This window comes from Phalangium opilio, unplaced genomic scaffold (assembly GCF_054372755.1).
Source record: "Phalangium opilio isolate 3A_F unplaced genomic scaffold, DU_Popi_V2 ptg000113l_1, whole genome shotgun sequence".
Classification (NCBI taxonomy): Eukaryota; Metazoa; Arthropoda; class Arachnida; order Opiliones; family Phalangiidae; genus Phalangium; species Phalangium opilio.
Genome location: NW_028324209.1, coordinates 6,569,554 through 6,589,582, shown reverse-complemented (window position 1 = coordinate 6,589,582; position 20,029 = coordinate 6,569,554). Strand labels below are relative to the sequence as shown.

Sequence of the window (20,029 nt, the reverse complement as noted above, 5' to 3'; positions counted from 1 at the left end):
AAACAGTATCATGTCTGCCCAACATATACGGATGAAAAGAAGCACACATTGGTACTATTTTATTACTTTCCAAATATAAACTTTAATTGATGCGACTAAAACTGGATTGAGCGGATGCTTAGGTGACAGAGACGAAGTACCGCCATTCAATTCCTCGTAATCGAATTAACGTCGACGACATTCGGAGCTTAGTCTTGGTTAGACACCGAAAAATAAAAAAAAAGTGGTTCAGTCGTTTTTATCAAAGTTTTAAAATTTTAAATTAAAGAATCAATGACGCGCGAGTTCCCCGTATGAATGATTGTCTAACGGTAGGTACAGACGAAAGCCGCGCGATTAAAAAAAACCGAAGCCATTTATACATTGTGACAGGGTTTCTACCTTGCTACAAATCATTCCATCGAGATCGTCATCTCGATGTTAAAATTCACTGAACTTCGTCAATGGGCTCACGCGATTTAAAAATATTACAAGTAACGTAACCCTATTAACGAAGTTCAAGGAAAAATAGCATTCCCCATCTGCAAAGTGAATTGAAAATTCCATGCAGCAAGTCGCGGAGACTTTTTCTTCATCTTTTATCATTTCGTGTTAATAGAAATTAACTGTCAATCATGACAATTGCGAGACTTTTTCGTTTAGTGTCCATTGTAAGACTATAGTGCATGATAAATGAGAATTATTGAAATGATAGTAGAGTATAAAATGATCATTTAATCTTAGATTATATTCTCCAATATAATTTAAGGGTTGTTTTTGATAAGTCTGCCATAAATTAAAGCGTTAACTCTGGGTTAAACTGTGTAGAAAGTGTCAAAGATCAAGAAGTACGTCTATTTTGTTACAGAGATGGGTTCCCAAACACTTGATTGGCCCTAAAACATAGTCACATGTGTGGAGTAAGACATATCGCGCGGAACTGTACTATGAAATGGGTACATGTTTACATTTTATGTTAGACTTACCATGCAGAAACACTCTTTAAAATGTCCTTGAAATGTATTCATGTTTTGAGAAATGCATAATTTAAATTTTGTCAGTTTTAAAACTCCTTTTCTTTAGATCAAAGCTTCATTTAAAGATTTATGGTAATCTAATTAAAACTGTACAACCCCTTAAATCTCGTGGAGTGTAAGCGGACTCAAAGTGGTGAAATACTTCAAATTATGGTTCTCAGAAAATTTAATAATTTCTTCTTTAGGTAGATATATTTCATATTGACTTTAACGTATGTGAAGTTTATTTGAGCACCCAAAATAATTTTAACAGAAAAAAAATTTGAAGGAAAATATTCGGCTTGTGTTTATAAACCCTAGTCCATATTTAAAGTCATAAATTTTGGCTTTCGGATAAAAAAAAGAATGTCGAGCTGAAAATAACACAAAAGAGGCTGTCCTCATTTTCTTTTATGTCTTACCGAACGCCGTTTTCTTAAACACCATTAATTAGTCGGACACTTTTGAAAAACGAGCTTAATTAGAGGGTTTCTATATAGTCTAAATGAATGTATAGCCGTACGATATCTTTGAGTTCATATTATATTCCAGGACCGTTATAGTGTAAGCTACGTGCACCACCTGTGAATCGTTATAATACATGATTACGTTTTTGAACGAGGTGACAAAGCTCTGGATGGGTGGTCCAACTTCTCCCTTGATCACCCCGAATCCTCAACCATCTCTGGGCGAATTTACCTTGTTTCTAGCACCTTGAAATGACACGAATAAAATTTGTACTTGAGGTACGTGCCCCCCTCGAGTATTTATAAAATTTTACCCTCCTGCGAGACATTGTTATCTTTAGGAATTAATTTCTTCATTAATCACCACTTTAATTAGACGTATTTTAACGTTAATTACAATTAGATTATTATAGATTAATGGATTTTTACGGGGCCATCTCAATTTTTTTCTTAATGATAGTAAAATATTGTTAGGTTATAAACCGTGAATACAGTAGAGGAGCTCAAACTATCTTCCCTTAGCACCCAATGAACTTGCAAGACCTGTCTAAAAAATAAAGGGTGTGTTCTAAGGGTCAAACTATATGTCGAAGAATATGGGGTCTGCAAAATGGTATGCTATCGATTGGGCGTGTTATCAAAACAGCATTGTCCAAAACGGCTTTTTCATAAACGCGTTTGCCATTATAGCCATTTCTCGTTTCAGCGCATTTTGATTACAGCGTTTATATCTTGAGCGTACGAAAGTACGCCTTTTCCAAAATATTGTTGTTTATCTTCATTAACTTCCCAAAATAGTGTGCCTTTTCCAAAAAATTATATTTTATATTTACTTCCGATATAACAATATTCCTTTTTGCATAATATTGATCTTTGTCCTATATACTTAATATAATAGAGATTTCCCTCCCTATGAATCACAGTTTGGGCGGAAACAGCAACCGCTGTTTTGGGAAATAGCGCTGTATTGAGAAACGCGAAAACAGCAACCGCGGTTTTGCTTGTACGCGGTTTTGCAAACCGCTGTTTTGGGAACCGCTTTATTCCAAAACGCTCTTTTGAAAACCGCTCAACTACCCGTGAACCCTGCAAAATATCCAAAGAACACGCAGACTTATCAGAAACCAACTGTATACTCAAATGTTACGTATTTGTTTCAGTCAATGTGGGTCCACCAATAATTTTATTAAATAATATTGTCATTTTGTTAATAACTCTTCGACTACGGTGGTCTATAATTAACTCCGGAATTGTGTTCTGAGCCTCTCGTAAATAATGTCTCTCAGACTTTTAAATATTTTCTCAAATGTTTAGTAAAAGTTCTGCTATTTTAACAGAATATTAATTATGCTTGTTGAACACTGAGAAATAAAATTTTTGGTCACTTCTACCAAAATTATAAATAGTTGAAAACCGCTTCTTTAGGTATAAAATAGATTCTAGTTTAAATGAAAATATTTACCACTAATCTGGTGAGAAGCCAACATCTAGGCGGATTCATCCCCATGTATTTCCTATGGCCCCTGTAGAAGTGTTTACTCTGCCAATCACCAATGTTCATGGTGAAGCTATCATACAGGGTAATGCTAATCTACAATAAACAATTCGTACAACACTATATTCATTTTATAGAGTCATCTAGTGATAACTAGTCTCGCATATGGCGTATGCATCTTTTAATAAATTAATGAAAGTGACAGCGATGTATAAAGCTTTTTTTATTCCCTGGTATGCCTCTATTCCGTTCAAAACTCAGCTGTTCCGGTCAATAATTTGATGATATGACGTCATGTATGGAACGAATTTCTCCCGTTTCCTGGTTAATATGTTAAACACAATGAACGCATTAAGGGTAACTCGTCCCGAGGCAGGTGAAAGGCGCCAATAAACCTAATTGGACGCGCGCAACCATGGGTGCCAAAGAGAGCTTGTTCAATGGTAGGGGAAATGAAAGGGCCATCGACAAATATTCATTAGAACCGACGACTTCTATCTCTTCCCCGCAATGTTTTTAAAAGAATGCCACGAATCCCAGCTGTTCATTTAGAGAACGTGTAAAAAAGGTACGATATGTAGGGTGCTCTATGGGGTTCAGGACCACCTGGCAGGTACGAGAGACTTGTATTGCACAGTGACTCAAATACTCGTAATGTTTCGATGGACTCATCCCTTAACCCCTGTGTTTGACTTATCTAGTAGCTCAGCTCCCAATGGGCTTTGTGTAAAGTGAAGAGAAAATTTTACATTCATTTGTATGTTTTTGTGTAATGGTGAATCCATATGGTATCAAGAATGAAACAAAGGGTGTCACATCTGTACTTTATTGAATGCCCGATACTTCGTGTGATATTAAATTTTGGTTCAGAATTAAATGCTATGTAATTTTTCAACTGTATTTCTGTACGGTAATCTACAGAACCCCTTGTCTAGTTTCAAAGGTTTCAAAGGTTTTAACGTGTGACAAAAGAATTATTGATCAAACACCAAAATATTCTAGACTAAGAAGGTTGGTTATATATAACTTTAGATTCAGCGGTTAAGAAAAATTCTTACGAAGATTTCTCTAGACACCTAGGCGTCATCTAGCCGAGAAAACTTGAACCAGAAATCTTTCTTCGAAAAAAATAAAACCAGTTTTGTATTAAAAATATATTTTATACATGTTATAGAAATGAACCAATTTATTGAAACCACTTAAATTAATACATGGATATCCATATTCAGATATAGAACATTATTTCACTATTTTCGCATACATTTTGGCATCGTTTAAATTAATTATTTTGAACACAAAAATTCGGTTACGCACAAAAAAGACAAAAACAATTATAAATGTAGGTCGTACCTAAGGAAACATCACAACCATAAGTTTGACACTTAGCGAAATACATAAATACGTTGGGTTTCTAGTGTAACACTATCGCTACCAACCAACATGCTTGTTTGAGGATGTGGTTTTGTAGTTCGTGAATTTGATCACTAGAACAAAACTTTCTTAAGAACATCAGCGTTAAGGAAAATGGGACAAACTTAGAGTTAGTATGTTACTCGTGGTTGTACTCACCAAAGGATCATCACTGAATCTTCTCAGGTGTCTGTATTCGTGGGATGCGGTTAGTTTTGGCGGCTAATTTTTCGCCTGAATGAGTTTGAGCAGAGATGAAAGTGATACTGCGGAAATGCTTATTTCCTTTCGCTCTACGCCCATCCCGTAGCTATAACTTACAGCTGAAGAAAATTAGTGTGAAGGCTTTGGGCTGACTGTGGTAAAAGGTGTGATACCCGAAAAGCGCAACACGTAGACGGCGTGAAATTATTATTCGAATTCTAGTGAGGAAAGAGGGTGAAAGGTCATTTCGATGACAGAAAGGCGTCAAAACAATACCCACGTCTAGAAATTAACCCCCAAAGTTGACCTCGCGAAAATATTTCTCGATTTTTCGATTTAGGACACTCGGTGAGCGTGATGGAAAACCCAATTATTTCAAAGTAATAGCGAGAACACATGTAAGACTTGAGAACCTTCAAAGATGGAATTGGGCTGTTACGACGTGATCTCTGGTTTGTTTCAACCACCCACTATTCCCTAATTTCTCATCCAGACAAGCTTATAAAACGACCAAGTGCAAAAGGTTGGAGTTATCATACGTTTCGGGTCCTTATATGGTTTGTTGACGATTGAAATAATATACTAACAACATTTTAAACCGCATAGTTTAAATACTTAACCACAATAATAATAAGTAAAGTTAATTAACACAGAAAAGAGAAACTTTACCTATCGTTACATCATTCAAATAATTTTAGAAATACTTTACTAACCATAACCTTGATTTTTGAAGGAGGACACCATAAAAATATGATTAAGCTATAGAAAAAGTATTCATTTTTAAGGCAAAATTTAACTCGAATTTTATTAAAATTTTAAAGATTATTTCACGAATTTACTATCATTATCGAACATGGTTCGAAACGGGTATTAGTCATTAATACTCGGATTAAAATCTCTCAGAACAAATACCAATCATTGCGCCGCTCCTAAATTGTATCTGCAAGCCGACAGTATAAGGCTAATTTTTAACAACTCATTTTTCGTTAGAGCACGTAATTCAATAATTACTTATAATCGTTTTTCTCCCTCATTGATATGCCTTTTGAGAGTAAGTTTGTGTTTTTCGTTGTAAGCCATGCTAGAGAACTAAGGAACGTTATGATTTATGCTCGATAATTTGACTAGGTTGGCGTACTTTCTAATTAGAAATATGAAAATCACTTCGTATTCTTGTAATAAATTACCGTATCTGGTGCACGTTAGCTTATGGAGAACCTTGAATTGATCATCGCCAACCCACCAATTTTGAACCCACATTCTTGAAGATAACCTCTTATATTTTATACCGTATATTAGTAATTATTGAAAGCCAGGGAACGTACATTGAAAACCAAAAAGACCGAAAACCCTTCACTACATCTTCCCTTTGAAATATCTCTCAAGGTAAATCAGGTACCAAAATGGTACAAATAGTTATTTTTAGACAAAAAGGTCTATTTTCTGGATATCATCTCGAATTTTGCTGTGATTCAAAGGTACTTAGCTGAATCCTGTACACTTAAAAACTTCTGGAATTTCCTTCATCTTCCTTTTACTGTACATTGTATATCAAATAAGTCTGTCATAATGTTCTTTGGGCGATTTTGAGTCGAAAATGTAATTTCTATGGCATTTTGCCATTCGGGACACTGTTTTCGAGTTAAGATTTAGGGATAACCCCTTAAAATTAACATGAGAAACCGAAAGACAATGATTTCCAATTTAATTAAGGGGTCATCCCTAAAACATTGAAATCATAACTCAGAAACAGTCACCCGCACAGCAACATGACATAGAAATGAAGTAAAAATATGGGTTAAGATCAAATTCTGTATTCCATCATTATTGCATATAGGTTGGCAAATGAGTCCTCAAATAAATTACGGAGGAAAATAAAATTACTTCTTGCTAAGCGGATTCATCTATTATAGGCCTAGAATAAATCAAAAAGCTCTCTATTTAAAAGTACATTACCATGCACGGTTGTACGCTAACCCTACACTGAAAGACTGAAAAGAAAGGGGTCAATAAAGGGATTTATTTTCTCTCTAATATAATATACTTCGCCTATTTATTCCCATATTGTACATACAGAAGATATACGGACATAACGGCGTGTCTTCGTGTTTTACCAGCTATACAAAATCGTGATCGTTGGCGCGCCGCGTTCTCCCGCGCCTCATCAATTATTAAACATCACGCCGCACGCGCCTATTCAACGGGGGTTCCCGAGTGCCCACAATGGCACATAGCGGAAATCTAGTAGATATCAGAAATCCAAGTTTCAAAGATATGCTCCATAAGTATGATACTTCCTGTTACTTCGTAATGCTAGAAACTTAGTGAGAGCTAGTTCGAGAACGGCAAGCAAGAATTGACTACACAATCGGTTTTTCAGTCCATCTTCCAATTGAGTCTGCCCTAGCCTTTGACAGTGCCTCACCAGGCATCACTTTACGAGAATCTATGACCTACGTCACTTCATGGCAAGCTCCAGTTTGTAACCAGTGACAAACTTGATACCAGTGGAAAGTATCTTATGAACTAATGATAAAACTACGTGAGGTTTCTCCCGGGGCACGAAGCCAAAGCTAGATATATTTCTGATATCTATTAAGAGAATACTTGTATGGAAAGGTGCACGAGCCATGATCAGGCCGTTTTGTATCTACCAGGATGTTCCCTTCTACCTTCACTTTCGGGATTCTATTCATAATGAATGAACGAAGGCTCCCATCACGCGATTTCTTCCTAGAAAAGGACGGACTGTCGGTGAGGAAAAAAGAAGCGTTGCGGAAAAGCCGATTAGTCGACTGTAGGGGGAAGCACTGGACATGGACGATAGCGGACATCCAAGGAATGAAAGGGCAAAGTTAATAGACTCAACCAGTGCATTGTCAGACTAATTTTTTTCGTCGCCTTTCTGGTTTCCTCTAATGAATAAAAATGAGCTTTTGACGACTGAAAAATAACCCTATAACTCGTAAGTTTGGTACATGGGCTAATAGTATAACGCGATTGTCCATTCGAGACAATTTTAAAGAAACTGCGGCGACATCTTTGTTTTAAAGTGTCTCCCACAAAACTTGGAACAAAGAAGAAGAATTTTTTTTTCTCTACTGACAACTGATAATTGACAAAAGATGTAAATGTTTTTGGTACAACTCAAATTTTTATTTTAGGCGCTTAGCTAACTGAAAATTGAACTAATCCCTTGTAAGTCAATAACGTTATCAATACCATGCCTTTATTCACTATTAAAGGTAGGGGTTATGGACTTCTGGTCAGGGGCGTGCCATCCACGGGAGCAGCGTTGGAGATGACCCCACTCAAACTTTCTACTCTATGGGGCTTTAACATTAGGGTCTCCAGTTGGCTCGTTACAACTTAGGAAGGATTCTAATTATGTGTTTGTTATCTCTGCGTGAATCATAAAAATATTTTACCGTAAATAATAAAAATTAGGTATTTTATTGGTCTTAGCAGGATGTACTAATGTGATTTGTAAAAATATTTAACAAGAGCTTCTATCTTTAACATTTACCTATCGTTATACTACTTGGTTTTTAAGTTTGAGCTTTTGCCGCTAGATGCCACACCCAGTTCTGCGCCATCAACATACTTCCAAAACTACAGCTTGAGAAATGAAGATAGTGGCTCTATACTTTGCACTAGAATCTAGAAAGGTAGCATAGAGTCTACACTCCCTATATTGAAGACATAAATTAGAAACACCTAACAAAGGCAAATACTAAGAACTGAAAGTGAGGTGCTGGCCTTCTGTAGTGCCCAGTATGATGTTTACTACTCGAAGTCTATAGATCTTTCCTTTATAATGATAATATTTCAGCTTTTGGGTTATTTGGGGTTTTAGAATACATTTGGTTGCGAGTTTTCTTCTGGGACACTAAATTTCATTTTCGTTGGCTTTGTAGGCTCCTTACTTGCTAACTTTCTGTTTATTCTATTTACCTTTGGTATCATGATAAGTGCGTCATAGTGTTAGTCTTGGCTTGAATATCTTCTTATATAGCAAATATACTTTCTACCCTTACTTAATTAGATTATTACGATATTTACAGGCTTAATTGCAAGAACTTCGTGGATCCACCTTTGAGGAATTCAACCAAATCACTTCTAGAACGTTCCGGTAGTTTAGTTCGGTCAAATTCGGTAACGAAATTGTGAGTGTACATAAATAAATATCAAACAATCCAATTTCTCAAATAGATATACGATTATTTTAGTATTGAGCTAAAGTACACTGTTTTTATAAACATCCCAAAGCTCATTATTATCATTAAGACAATTACAAACGGGCACTGTTATATGAAATGAAATAGATTAATGACTAATATCCGGATACGTATAGCTTCGGGAGAGATTGCGAGACACAAAAAATTGCTAAATTCGAATAAACACGGTATAATCTAACAATTTAATTTGATTAAATTTGTTAATATATTCTGGGAAATTGGCAGCGAAAAAAAAACAACACAATGAAAAGCTTTTGTTTCCTCGGTCAGACTTAATTCCCGCAGGCTTAATAGAAAAAGTTCTGGATTTTTCGCCATATTTTGTCATCGCTCTCCTTCATTCTGTTATGTCCTCGTTGAAATAAAAGGGCTACCCGCGGGGCCCTTAATTCCTTATATGCATGAGAAATGTAAAGAAATCTAACTACTTAAAAATTCAATCGCGCCACTTAAGATCGTTGGGCACGGAACTGGCTTTCGTAATCAGAGCCGAAAAAGACTGGCGGATACCCGTAATGCATCGCGTGGACATTCGATTTGGAGTTCTCCACGCGGTTTAGGACCACCTAATTATCAACAAATAGTCTTGGTAATGAGGCAGTCTTTGGAATAAATTATGTGGGTTTTTTTATAGTCATTTTACAGCTACTTTAATATAAATTTAACATAGTATCCAGTCACAAAGATAGACGGAAGAAAAAACAATAGATTTTAAAATAAAACTTGTTTCAAGTTTCTTTGGTAAAGGCGTTTGGACTTTACATTTGTCATAAATCAATCAATCAATCAATCAGTCAGGACGTTTTTATTAACGAATTTATTAAACTGCCCTAATGTATCTAGTCCTACGAAATTTTGTTAATCTAATATCATTTATCGATTTTTAATTGTGCCTCCATAGCATTTTAGATGTTGTTGCCTTCAATTCCATCCAATTAAGGACATCATTTCGTTTCGAATAAATAATTTTAACGTTAAACACTAGAATATCTTTTAATTGGACGTCCTTCAAATGCGAGCAATATAATATGATCATTATAAACGCCGCAAAATGGAAAACCCCGAAGCTTCAAACAATTAGATGGAGGTTCGACGACAAGTAAGTACTACTAAAATCAAACTATTAGATAATCTCTGTTAATAGAGTCATATATTGACTCTATTTTTGACACGCTAACCATCCCTTTATATGGAATATTAAATACATAAGGGCAAGAACGCGTTTAAAACTCGAGATCGTATGAATAACCATCTTACGTTTCTACGAGTTATAGTTTCACAATATCATGACGATGCACTGGAAACTAAGACTTGGGGGCGGGGGAAGGAAACTTGAGATCAAAGCACTGCAGCTCATTTCCATCTTTGAATGTTCTCAGATCTTATGTGTTCTTGATAATGGTGACGAAGCTATCGCATCAAACAAAGTTGGTAATGGCTGGTTTTCACTGGCCCAAACGCAGGAAAATCCACGTGGGCCATGCAGTTTTTTCTAAATTTTCGCGATTTCTAGGCGACAAGCACGGAATTTGTCTTAATTTTCCCACAATTTTTTTTTCGCGGAATTGAAAGCAGTGTCCAATAGGATGCGACGAATGCGTGACGTGATATTTTGGTCAGCTCGCCAGAGGTCTTTTCGACGCCATTTTCGTAAGTGAAGGTGTTGTCAGGTTGAATTTCTAAAAACGTGCAGTCCGGAATAATTTGTTAATTAAGTTTGGCTTTAACCGTTATTTATATGATGAAACTGAACGTTTTTACAAAAACCATAAAGTTAAATCAAAATCCATTAGTTGCTATAGGCCTAATCGTATTTTCAACATGAAAAGGTAAGCCTTGGTCTCGCACACCGGTTATTTTTTGAAGAATTTCTCCAAACATGCGGAATGTTTTTACGGTTCCGTGAAACTTTGGTCGATGAAAACCAGCCTTAAGTAAAGGCCTCCCAAGACGCTTTGGCACGTCGACTGTTGCAGGGGCGTCTACGTGAAAAGAATGGAAATTGAAACTAAATCCATTAAAAATTATTTAATTGAGATCAATTTGACTGAGCTCCGGAAAGATTAAAAATAAAAACCCGAGTGTTGATAGGTCGAATGAATTTTCTACCTTTTAACGAACGGTAGACAACTATTTTTTGGGATGGGTAAAATTGTCTGGAATGACTCGAAAATGTCGACCTTCGTCAATTGCCCCCTTCCCCCCTTATATTACTTTAAATAGATCTATTTGGTCCTTAATTATATATACGTACTGTCGATACGAGATTTATGTTTTGAGTTAGGCTGTAATTAAAAAGAACTAAATTATTGGGTGGTGAAGCGTTGGTTAACTTCGTGTATATAGTTAATTCCCATGAGGATTATTTCTTGATGACAGATTTACGATCGAGATAAGCGTGTCTAATAACTTTAGGCCTTTTTTATATCTTGGAATGATGAAGCAATCACTACGTAATTGGAGTGTAATTGTATGACTTTCATATATGACGTAAAATAACCCTATCAAAATATTTTTAATCGAAACTGGATTTGGAACTATCAGATTTAATAGAAACAGTGCCCTGCAAGATCTTTTAGTGACCTTCCACCTCATGATATAACTTAATTACAGATCAAAATATATACCAGTACTAGCTCCAAATAACCAATTATTCTTGAAGATATTTATTATTTATTCTTCAAAAAAACTTTACATTTTATGGACTTATAATTAACAAAATACAAATAGGTTATTGCATACTTATATATGTTTTTAGATATCAAAGCATTTTAAATACATAAAAACAAGTTTTTGTTTATTATGTCTCCTAATGAGCTATATACGCTATAAATTTAATTGATACATATACAACCCCGATTTTAATTCGTCGTAATCATAATAATAATACAGCGTAATAAAGTCAAAGTAGAGGTTCAACAGGATAATTTATGCTCGTTTTGAAATTTCTTCATACACAAAGGATAATTTAATGAAACCAGAACTCATCAGCGACAGAGTTCCTTAACGAATGCCAAGACTAAACTTGAAATTTTTTATCTTTTCATATACGGTGTCAAAACAATTAAAACGAAATTATCTACGCGCGACATTTTTTGTGGATCGTGTAAAAAGAGAAAGAGAACATCGTAGATAAAACCCCCTTTCGCCTCCCCATCTCAAAGGTATTGTAACATTTCGCGATATCTTAGACCAGGGATAAATTTAATTTTAGAAGTAAGAATGGAGAACAGAGTAATGTGGGCGCACATCAAAGTCCCGGACCCCCTTGCACGAGACGGAGGGGTATGAAAGAAGAGGCGAGTCATAGGAATTACGTAGTTTTCGCCGTCCCCGTCAGCAACGTCATCAAAAAGTAGTTTAAGTGAGTCCTTTTCGCTACTTGTTGGGGGGAGGGGCTCTATACTGGGCTATGACTCGGACTGAAGTAAATACTAACCGTTCTCCATTCCTACTTCTAAAATTAAATCTAGCCCTGCTTAGACGTTTATGATCAAAATGTCTATTTTAACTAAAGATTCTTCAATTTTCCCAATGATCAAATCATCAAATGCCAAAAACCTCAAAGTTGACTTCTCCACATGATTCCCCCCTTTCAAAGAAGGATTTATACAATTTTTTTTTCTTCAAATTCTTGCCGTGTTATACAGCTATACTACGCCTTTAATACGAATTTAAATTTTACTCCTACGTTACGAAACTTTATCTGTTTTCAAATGTTACAACTTGATATTGTTGAACCGGTTTCCAGAAAAAGTCTCCTTATGATGACGAAATAGGTAAGAGACTTTAAACCAACAGAATTATAGCAACCACTTAAATATCCATTAACTCGAGGAGAAAAACTTTTAAACTGATAGCGAGCACCGTTTAACCAAGTTCGTCGTAGAAAATCAACGAAGAATGATTCGAGGTCATCATTTATGAAGTGCTTTTTTCTTCGGATATCACCGCAAAGGGCAAAATGATACGATTTATGAAATGATTACGCAAGGACGTTATAGTGGCTATTATTGCTCTAGTTTTGAAATAAAATTAACCCTTCAAACGATTGTTTATTGCTTTACTCCGTATTTTTTGCCGAGTTGCGACGAAGAGGTGATATTTCGAAATCATATCCAATGTGATTTTACAAGAGATTCCCTATAGCTTCCCAAATGATTTCAGTAATTTTTCAAATTTATTCCATAGACATCTCATGGTCTTCAAGGGTGTAAGATATTTTCACAAAATTTGTAACTTCAATTGAATAGTTTTTGATATGAAATGAAACTCGAAATACGCTCAAAAAATTTTGATTAAGTACGTAAATTTATACATTTTTTTTAAGTAAAAAAGAAGTCTAAATAATGGGACCTGACGGATAGTACTCGTGACCAGCCCACAAAGCGCGCGTACAAACTAAAAAGGGACACAGAGGGCACAATGATTCCCATTAACTCTATGAATTCCTTATGAAACATATCGACTGATCGCCCTTAAATGCAGGTGTAAAAGTTCAAATACATTCTTTTAAGTTGAGATTTAAAGATAATGGTCGATCCAGAACAGTCCAAAACTTCTGAAGTTGGGAGTATCGTCATTTAAGAGACTTTAATCAAAGATTAAAATTACAGAAGCTCTAGAGCACTTCCAAAAATAACATAAATAGACTAGTGACGGTAGAGAGGGGTGTAGACTGTGTACCCTCCCTCTGGTCGCGCTCTTGTAAGAGGGAATACTGTACGCGCCCAGTAGGGGGATGACACTGAGCTAAGAGATAGAAGGGTATGACGTTTGCATACGTAGTACTGCCATTACTCTATAATAATCTACCAAATCAGAAATGGTATAAAAAAGACCATCCTTCCACGAGGACCTGTGCGTTATTATGTTGTATTCCCTCCTAAACTAGGGCTAGATTTTCATGGAAAATGCCAATTGAAACGTCAACGGTTTTGGGGGGAAAATGTTTGCCGTTTTAAATTCCAATATTAAAGCAACTATAAAACTTACATCGCCTTTAATGTATTTATGACTCATATGATATCGCTCAATGGTGGCACTTCTTTGAAGCTTTCGTTTTCACTCCATTAAAATTACTCCACGGAAATACTGCAAATGAAAATGGCAAAGGTTTTCCCCTAAAAATCATTAACGTTTCAATGCAACTTATTCCTAATCGCCGGAAGTTTTATTGTAGTGACAACGAAAGTTCCTGTAATATTGCTTTATACGTATTTTTGTCTCCTTAAATGCTACTCCATGGTGACAAGCAACATTTCCGTGGAGTACTTTTAATGGACTAAAAACAGAAGTTTCATTATATTGCCTTCGATATATTTGTGACTCATAGAATACTGCTCTATGTTGGCATAGCCACACAACGCTGCATGGGCGAATAGACACAGCCATAGCGCACTCATTTTGTGCTCACGCACGCAATCTGCTCGAGTTGAGCGCGTGATCGAGTGTGTCGTCAGAATTATGACACGTCACCTTAAGGACGGTTGAAGATTTCACGACTGTCCGTAACGCTGGCTAAAATAACCCGGATTTGGTAATTTATTAAGGTTTTTATCATAATTTTTAATCGTATTTTAAGTGAAAATGTTTGTTTATTAATTTTAATTTAAAATTGGCAATGAAAATCTGCGAAAATCAAGCTAAACCCTGGGTCCGTAAATTGCGTCAACGAGGTTAGGCTTAGTGTGACCAAGGCCTAGCCTTATTTGTTAGTGCGTACTATGTTTCAAGTTTTCAACTTTCAAACTAAATTTTGCCAAAATCAAGAGTATAAGGGTTACAAGTTTATTAATCAAGCCGTACAAATTACAGCCTAAGTGTGTAAACGTAGTGAAATTATCTAGGCTGTATTGGATGTTTATGAACTTTAAACTTTATCTTTAATTAAGATCGCTTTAATCTTGTCCTCCGTTTTGGCAAATGCAAGGTTAGTTTCTCTGAGCTGGGGTAAATTTTCTGTTCCGCGATTTTTAAGGGAAAACGTTCAGATTCACCTTTCAGATTAATAGTGTGCGGCTCAAATGCGTAAACCCATGTACAAATCTTAATTTATCATAAGTTGTTGATAGATTAAGAATGCAATTTTTAAATTGCGGAATTTTATTGTAAACTGACCCTTCCTTTTCAGTTTGCATAATTCATTTATTGAAAAGTTATTATAAGATATTGCTGTGTTATTTTAAGCCACTTAGCTGGGCGGAAATTTTTTAACTCCGGCAGAAAATGTCACAGTAAGAAACATTTTTGAAAGATCAATCTGAATAGTTTCAATTAACTTAATTTATTGCTAATTGACCCTTCAAGTGAACCAATTGAACCAAAGCATATCAGATTGGCACGAGTTGCCTAGTTCAGGGGCGCCGATCATTATTTTTCCCAGGGGGGGGGGCTGGGGCCCAAGGCAACACTAGGGATCTAAGCCAAATTTTTTTATTCCTTATGGTAAAATATGAAATATAGGATTTTATAGTAGAAAAAGGGTGTTTTATGTGAAATATAGGATTTTATATATGTCAAGAGTGTAGGATGTAAGACCAAGCCAAGAGTGTAGGATGTAAGACCAAGCCAAGAGTGTAGGATGTAAGACCAAGCCAAGAGTGTAGGATGTAAGACCAAGCCAAGAGTGTAGGATGTAAGACCAAGTCAAGAGTGTAGGATGTAAGACCAAGTCAAGAGTGTAGGATGTAAGACCAAGTCAAGAGTGTAGGATGTAAGACCAAGTCAAGAGTGTAGGATGTAAGACCAAGTCAAGAGTGTAGGATGTAAGACCAAGTCAAGAGTGTAGGATGTAAGACCAAGTCAAGAGTGTAGGATGTAAGACCAAGTCAAGAGTGTAGGATGTAAGACCAAGTCAAGAGTGTAGGATGTAAGACCAAGTCAAGAGTGTAGGATGTAAGACCAAGTCAAGAGTGTAGGATGTAAGACCAAGTCAAGAGTGTAGGATGTAAGACCAAGTCAAGAGTGTAGGATATAAGACCAAGTCAAGAGTGTAGGATATAAGACCAAGTCAAGAGTATAGGATAATATAAGACCAAGTCAAGAGTATAGGATAATATAAGACCAAGTCAAGAGTATAGGATATAAGACCAAGTCAAGAGTATAGGATATAAGACCAAGTCAAGAGTATAGGATATAAGACCAAGTCAAGAGTATAGGATATAAGACCAAGTCAAGAGTATAGGATATAAGACCAAGTCAAGAGTATAGGATATAAGACCAAGTCAAGAGTATAGGATATAAGACCAAGTCAAGAGTATAGGATATAAGACCAAGTCAAGAGTATAGGATATAAGACCAAGTCAAGAGTATAGGATATAAGACCAAGTCAAGAGTATAGGATATAAGACCAAGTCAAGAGTATAGGTTGTAAGACCAAGTCAAGAGTATAGGATATAATAGGACCTTTCATGAAATTATAAGATAATATGGGACAGGTTCAAATATATAGCATTTTATAATACTTATAGGACCGCTGGGCTCCCTGCAATATGATTTTATTTTTTAGCTATCATCTGTTTCCAAAGGAGAAATTTATGTTGGATTCTAGAATGAATTATTATTATTGACAAAATGCACCCTATATTAATCAGGTCAATGAACCCATTACAATTCAGGTCTACACTTTGATTTTATCCGTTGAAACTGAATCTCACTAGGAAAACAATTTAGACATTTTAGGCTCTCAGTGAAGTAACTAAATCTTATTAATAGTAACTTTAGCAATATTAACAGGACAGTTCCATTCTCAATTCAGGTCTACACTTTGATTTTATCCGTTTAAAGGGAATCTCATTAGCAAAAAAGACTATTTTGACAGCCTGTCAAACAGCATGGGCAATTATTGGGGTATTTAGTTTATTATTTATTATTATATTTATTCTTAGAAGGAAAGCGCTTGTGTCCTTTTCTATGTAGGGATTTTGTTTCGCCAGGACATAAATAAAATGCTGAAATATGGAATAGGTGAAAACTGGTCCTAGCCCTCCCTTTTAAGAATAATGAACGTAATCAGGATTTTAAGGGTGAGATTCCCTTTGCGGTATTAAGGCATCTAGTTTATGATTTTAATTATAAATATTTTTAGGGGAAAAGCGTTTGGCAACTCTTTGAGGGAGTTTTGTAGGATCTAAATAAATTTCTGATTTATGTTTAAGGTAGAAGGTTGCTTATACGCTTTGTCCTTTAAAAGTAAACACGATTTTAAGCGGGTTTCCAATAAACAAAGCCTTTATTATTATCATTATCAATCAAAGACAAAGCTTAGATTATTATTATTATTAAATCAAGGCTTAGGTTTTTATGGTATTATTTTACTTCCCCATACTAAGGTATTTAGTTTAATGTTACGCGTGTGCAATTTGTCAAATAATAATAATTTGTTTTCTGCCCGAACATTTTACGTTACATCATGCAAGAATATTGAAGTGGATTTTCATATTAAGGTATTTAATTTGAAGTTATGCATGTGCTATTTTCTCTAAATAATAATAAGAATTTCTCTTGCGCAGGAACATTCTCTCGAGTGGAGGACTTCTATCAGCGAGTGGAGGACTTCTATCATCGAGTGGAGGACTTCTATCATCGAGTGGAGGACTTCTATCATCGAGTGGAGGACTTCTATCTTCGAGTGGAGGACTTCTATCATCGAGTGGAGGACTTCTATCATCGAGTGGAGGACTTCTATCATCGAGTGGACTTTCATTGGAAATCCCATGCTAAGGACGAAGTTTCCTGGTTTTGGGGGCTCCACAGCGGGCCCTAGTTTAAATTTAATAATTCCCGAGTTAAACAGGGGACTTGTTAAATTTAAATTGGGCCCGCAAGGCTTACGTGGGGGGTGGTTCAGTAAGTATAGCTTAAAGTTTCGATACTAGGGATGGAACGAAAAAAACAAGCGCTGGACTTATAATCATTTTTTTGACCTTTTTTGCGTGCTTTTTTTGTATTTTTATTAATTTTTTTATATATTTTATAAAAAAAAATATTTTTTTTATATAAAAAAAAATTTTTTTGTAATGTTTTTGCCTTTTTTATTTATTAAAAAGCTTAAAAAGGGCCTAAAAATATCCCCCTAAGTCCAGAGGCTAAAAAATCGAAACCAAGTCTAGTATATTAAAAATTCAAGAAAAGAAAGAACGAGGTTTAAGGCAAAATTTATTCAATGAAAAACAAAAAAACCTAAGTGTTTACAAAAATTTCGAACAAAAAAATTATTAAAGGGCTTTGTAAGTTAAAGCTTGAACGCAAAAATAAATAATAAGTAGCTACAGATAAAATTTGCAAGCAAAAAAAATAAGTTAAGTGGTTACATGAAAAAATTGCAAGTAAAAATGATGTATTTTGTGTCTTCTAGCTTCGATGATTTCCTCCATATCTTTTAAGTCAGCGCTGAGAGAAAGAGCAAGTCCAGAAGACATCATGTAACGTGAATCCAACGAAGCATGTCATCAGGAATGATACATAGCAAGTCCAGAACAGCTTTGTCTTGCCTCAATCGGAACAAAGTATGTCATCTGGAAGGATACGTCTCGGAATGACCAGCGACAGAAAAATCCAAGAAAATCATCCACATCTATAAATGAAAACATATAACACATATTAAACTATTGCCTACTAACATAGTAATCTCGTAGATTTAAATGATTTAAGAAAAGGATGTCCTTTATTAAAAAACTGGCTACCAAATTGACAAACCGAGACGAACTACACCAACTAATTTCCACCCTAAATTAAAGAAAGACTTGACTACCGTGATTTCCACCCTGAATTAAATACTCTCGCTAGCTAATTATTTCTCAAAATTGAATAGAAAATAATTTTAAGAAAACCAGCCCTTTATTTAAAATTAAATTATGTAACTTGATAATGAAAATAATTTAAAACATCCCCTAAACTAATTTCAGAAAAACCTTCTATTTATTTATTTTAAATTACGCAGCTTAATAATGAAATTGATTTAAAATATCCCCTAAATTAATTTAAAGAAAAGCTGACATTTATATAAACTAAATTGCTTGCCCCTTTTAATAGAATAATGATTTAAAATATCTTCTTCGCCAATTTTAGGAAACCTGCCATTTATTTAAACCTATTCCCACAGATAGAACCCATAAACAAAAACTTGAGTTGAAATTGGACAAGGCTGAACTTAGGCTTAGGGCAAACGTCCACGTGTCTTAAAACTATCTCTGCGGGACTTGATTTTCGAAAATCTGTCGCTTTAGCTCTAAATTAATTAATAATAGCCCCTATACTAATTTTAGGAAAACCTTCCATTTATTTTAAAACTATTCCCACAGACAGTATCCGTAAAATAACTAGAGTTTAATAAGACACGGCTCAATTTAGGCTTACGGTCCTCGTGTTTTAAAATTTTCTCTTGGGGGGGGGGACCTGATTTCCGAAAATCTAACGCGTTATCTCTAAATTAATTACGTACCCCGTTTAATAGATTATAATAATAGCCCCTAAACTAATTATTAAGGGATTCTCTCTTGTCCAACATCTCGTTGTAAAATATTATTTATTTTACTTGATTTTTAATAAATAAATAAAATTCACTAACATTTAACACTGCCTAATTAATTTAAATATTTGAAATAAAAGAAATAATTTAAGGGGAGCTAGATGAGTTTGGATTATTGGAAAGGTTAGGCTTACCGACTGTTAAAGTACCACGAGGCGAAGCAATGGCCGCCGTTGAGCTTTGAATTCAGCTTGAGTCCTCGGCAAAAACTATCAGCGAAATGACGGAACGATCAAAAATCGACCTCAAAAGCCGGGATCACGACCAGCTAAGCGAGAAAGGTTTTCCCAAGCGACTTTCCTGACAGCTTCCAGGCAACGAATGAGCCGGCTGACCCGTAATGATCAACTGAGTGAGAAAGGTTTTTCCAAGCGACTTTCCTCGACCGCTTCCAGGCAACGAATGAACCGGCTGATGCGTAACTTCCAACTAAGTAAATTTCCAACGTCGGGGGGCGCTAAAATCTCCTATGCGCGGACTCGGGTGCGCACTATCTCGGGCACGAAATCCAAATAGCTGAACACTGCTAGGCCTATATGAATGAACGCTAGGCCTAAATGAATGAACGCAAGGCCTAAATGAATGAACGCGAGGCCTAACTGAATGGACAATCATTACCTATTACCATTAACATCTGTCGTGACGTCACACGTCAATTACTTTGGTGACGTCATTAGCCACGTGATCTG

General features: G+C 35.6%; 1 long non-coding RNA gene across 1 annotated transcript; it reads left to right on the top strand.

Annotated features, from left to right (window-relative positions):
- Window positions 1-14,316: 14,316 nt before the first annotated feature.
- LOC149623619 (uncharacterized) lies at window positions 14,317-19,385 on the top strand. Its single transcript, XR_016374778.1, has 2 exons — window positions 14,317-17,256; window positions 17,323-19,385. It is a non-coding gene; the product is annotated as an uncharacterized LOC149623619 (long non-coding RNA).
- The last annotated feature ends 644 nt before the right edge of the window (window positions 19,386-20,029 follow it).